We start from the raw sequence: 4,834 nt of genomic DNA on the forward strand, positions 1-4,834 counted from the left end.
GCAGTTTCACCCCAGACCTTCAGCATAGTGCACAGGACTGTCTCCTCAGGCTGCATCCTTCAAATACTCATTCACTGGATATTGGTTTTGTTTTTTCAGGAATGTTCGTCAGGCCTCTACCATGAGCCAAGTGCAAAATATATAGGTGTGTGTGTGTGTGCGTGTGTGTATAAATTTTTTAGATAGTAGTAGTATGAAGAAAAACATAGAACATGATTGGGAGTAAAAGGGATGAGGAAAATTGGGGTGAGGAGGCACTTCAGACAGGGTGGCTCTCAAGAAACAACATTTTGGGACAGATAAATGGCAAAATAAAGACAGTCACTGGGAGACCTGGGTGACCAGAGACCCGCAGGAGGCAGGGAGGGCACAGAAGCCCTGACAGCTGAAAGACCTGGGAGAATTGAAGGAGAAATTAGGTCATTGTGGCCGCTGGGTCCTGGGCAAGGGGGAGAGTGAAATGAGAAGCGGGCAAGGTCAGAGGACAGTATTCACGTCTCCACTGGCGGCTCACTGGCTGTGTCAAATCAAAGCACCCCATCTGACCTTTTTGTCCCCTCTACTTCAGGGGTGATAATCCTCGCCTCACGGGGTTGCTGTGAGAACGGCGCCCCCACCATTGGGTAGATTTCAGTACCATGCTACGGTGTGCCGAGAAACTCAAACTCCCTCCCACAGTTGCCTGGCTGGTCTTCACCTGGGGTCTAGCTTGCTCTCCAGCATTGCTCTGGCAGTTTTTTTAGGGACCGAGTAAATTAGCAACTTACCAAAAAAATGTGTTGGACACTAATGAATGGCTCTCCGATGGCGTGTGGCGCTCCAGTTTTGATTTGCCACTTGCCTCGTTAACCTCTCTCACCCCTTCCTTCTGGCACGTCTGGGGGGATTTGGCTAGGAGAGTCTCAAAGGTCCGTTTTCTGACTTCACATCAAGTGCTCAGTCTCCAGATTGGCTAGAATGTCTTTAAAAATACTTCAAGAGCTGACTGGGAGAGAAAAAAAAAGGCCTATACGTGTACTCACACACATACACGTGGGGGCATCTTCACAATGTTGGTTCAACAACTATTTTGAAATGTAAAGTCCTATTGTTGCCAAGTGCTGACCACTATGTGTTTGGGATGGAGGTGATTCGCTCTGTGTGTGTGTGTGTGTGTATTGCCTTAAAGTCAGGATTCATGGCCATTGATCTGTAGGAGCTTCACCACTTCCACCTAAAAAAACATCCTACTAGTTCAGATAGTTAGTGATCTTGGGCAAGTCACTTAATTTTCTGGAAACTCATGTTTGCCACGGTACTACATCAATAGCCTCAGGACCACAGTAACAATACCAGCAGCAGCCCCTTGCATACACAGCCCCCGCTTGCTCAGCTTCTCTTCATCAAGTCTTGGTCTCCAACCACTTTTCCCCAGAGGAAATCAGTTTCTTCCCCAGCCGGACCAGATTTCTCTTAATGTTATTACAGAGAGTCACCTGACCCTCTCGAGCTCCGCACTCCGGTACAGGTAGGAGCTTGCTTTCTTTTGCAGACAAAAAGAGAGAAGGGAGGGATTCGTTTTCCACAAAGAGGGGGTCTGACAAGGGACTGTTAGCAGCTTCTTAACAGTGCGAAATAAACAATGAATGCTTACCTGTGACAGAGACATTGCAGTGTCTGTTACAGCTCTTAGGTATCTTCTGGAATAGGTGTGAATGAATTATTATTATTCCCAATTTGCCAATGAGGACACCGATGTGGAGGGAAATGAAGTTACATGGCCACAGCACAGCTTCCCCCAAGAAGTCAAAATTTGAAGCCAGATCCATTTTCAGAACTGTGTGAACCCCATTATCAGTCCTGTGATGAAGAGATGTGGACCCTGGTCCCGCTAGGAAACCCCTCTGCCCCTCACACCTGTGAAATATTAGGTGTGAGTCTCTAAGGTCCCTTCCTGCTGTGCGGCACTGGTTTAATTATCACCGTGACATACTGTATTTGTTAGACTGTCAGACACTAACAATGATAAGACACTGCATTATTTAACACATTGCTAAGAAAGGAAACCAATGCTTTTCTATCACGTAGAATTTGGATTTTACACTTATTGAAAGAGCATTTTAAACGCAGCTAAATGTAGACTTTAACAGACATCACACTTAGAAATGTATAAAAAGAAAATATAAGGAACATAAATTGGGACATATATTCCTGAAACTTTCAAAGCGGTACTCTTCTGAATAACTTTTCAATGCAGAGTCACCAGTGCCCCTATTTTCCAGAAAATATTGTCTTCTCTGCCATCAAGAGCACTGGGGGTGGGGGTTGCCTCATTTCACTTCTTGAAAGTGTTCACTCTTGTGTCTACTGGACGTCCTTCCAAGCCGCCCACTCTCGTTCTTCCAGCTTTAATTTAGGCATGCTCTAGATCTTACCAGATAATGTGGACAGAAGGTTGTGTCGACAACTTCATGGAGATATAATGGCAAAGGGTAGGTTTGTGGTCCTTTGTCAGTTTGGGGGCCAGAGACCAATGAGCCTCCTGTGTTGGGACCCCCACTCCCGACCACCACTCCACTCCAAGCCACCTCATATACAACTGTGTAGGGTCCTAGGCTCTGGGCACATGGAGAACTCGCAGCCAAACCGTGTCCTGGAGCCACCAGCTTCCCCAGGAACAGACGCCAAAGAACAAGGCTTGATCTGTGACAACCTCCTTGCGGTTCCCTAGCCACAACAGCTAGACACTATTTCTACGCCGCCCCTGGGGTGTGTAAGGGGTACCCCGGCATCTGAGTAATCAATCCCACTAACAGTGTGCACAGTCGTCAGAGAGGAACCACAGCGTCCATGAAGACAAAAGGGCACCTGATGGCCCCTTTGGTGGTTACTCGGGCCACTTTGCCGGGCCCTCCCTGCCTTGCCTGACTCTTCCCAGTTTCCACTCATTTTCCACCGTATCTCTGGGTGTCTTTTCTCCTGTGAGTCAGTGGCAAGGACATGAACTTTAAAGTCTCTGCTAATGCCGTGTTTCATTTTTGAATCATCCCGACGAATTGCTGTGTGAGCTCGATGAGGCCTCAGTTTCCCCATCTGTGCTGTGGGGGTAATGATGTCTACCTTGCTGGGCTGTTCTGCGGGTGCAATGGAATAAGGTATGTGGATGTGCCAGGGTCACACTAAGTGAGCACAGGTTCCGCCTTCTCTCCCTCTTGCCCTTGTCAATCCTCCTTCTCTCCTTCCTTCCTCTTCTCCTTCAATATCTTGTTCTTTTCAAAACCTTTGCCTCTGCCCCTCCCTCCCCCTCTGTCCCTCCTTCTTCCCTCTTAGCATGGCTTTTTTTCCTTCCTTTCTTTATTTCTTCCTTTCCTCTCCTTCCCCCTACCATGCTTAAAAAAAGAGAGCGACATGATCATATTTTTTAAATTTAGAATGATCTCAGCAGCTGGAGAAAGGAGGCAGGCAACAAGCACAGAGACACGTTCGTCAATTGAAAGCATCTGGGCGAGAGAGGCTGGAGACAGAAATAGGAAAAGAGCAGTGGGGGGGGGGGGCAGGAGAAAGCTGTGATCTCTCTCGTCAGTAGTTCACAGGCCTTGTTACCGGAGGGGATGGGGCATTTCGGAGCCACCCCGGGGGCTTTCTAGGAATTACCTTTAGCTTCACAAAGACCAACTGCTCAGGGGTGACCTGGAACGGTGGACCTGGAGCAGAACCATTTGCCAATGAACAGCCAGAGGCCAGAGGTCATGCAAATGCATGGGTGTGTGCCCCCCCCTTACCTGGGCACCCCATGACTATGGCATCTTTCTGGGGTTCGAGGATACAGATGAAAGCTTCAGGATGGATTTGCATTAGATGTCTCACCAACTAGGTGAGAGCAAACACTGATTTTTGAAAGGTGAAGACGTGTTTCTTTCCCACTCACTTAATGAACTAAAATCTCTATATAACTACATACATTTATATTACAAGTTTATCTGTGTAGTTTTATCCTAAACACATTCAAAAAATTGGAGGAAGGACAGCAATAAAGTAATACGATGATATATTTTTAAAAATAAGAAGTTTTGTGGTATTGAAATAGCAATAGGGTAGCTGTTTGTTTGTTTGTTTCAGAAAGAGAATGAAGAAAAGTGACCTGCTTTGCTTCCCATGGAGGGTGATCATTTTTTCCCAAGACTTCATAAATGTGTCTAATTGCTAAAGAAAAGCTCTTAAACCATGGCCCAAAGAAGATTTGGTGAGACAATGAGCTAGCTGGGGACCCCCTTACTTCTCCTTTCATTGCTACTTCTTTCAGCAAGCGTCCTGACGGTCCCTCTGGAGGGCTGTGTGTGTGTCTGCCCCCGTCATCCCATGATTTCAGTAAGTGCGGCTTAATTAGTGATGTCAACAGTAAGCTCATGCTCCAGTTAAGCCAGAGACGAGGGAATCGTCTTTTAAGAAGAAGAAAAAGAATGTTTGTCTATCTCCCTTGAAGATTTCTTCCTCTGACTTGCCTGAGTGATGAATTCTGTATATAAATACAAGTCTCAGAATTGTTTTCTCCCTGATGAGACTCTCTTCTCCTTCCAGGCACCAGAATCTAATTTAAACTAGTTCCTGTGAAGATCCAAAGGGCATCCAAAGTTTTTCTTTTTCCTCTTGCATTTTACAAGGCAAAGAAAATACAAGGTAAGAATAAAATAGAAGTTTTTTATTTTTCTGCTGTACATTGTACTGCATTTGAGATGGAACGTGAGTCCAAAGTTCTGCAGTCACCGACAGTTTTCACGGATGAGCTCTTCTTACTTTAGACGTTGACTTGTCCTGTGTCTGTGAAAGCAGCTGATGCCCTCGATATTTCCTGAAA

The sequence above is a fragment of the Furipterus horrens genome, unplaced genomic scaffold (assembly GCF_987537825.1).
Source record: "Furipterus horrens unplaced genomic scaffold, mFurHor1.1.pri manual_scaffold_7, whole genome shotgun sequence".
Lineage (NCBI taxonomy): Eukaryota > Metazoa > Chordata > Mammalia > Chiroptera > Furipteridae > Furipterus > Furipterus horrens.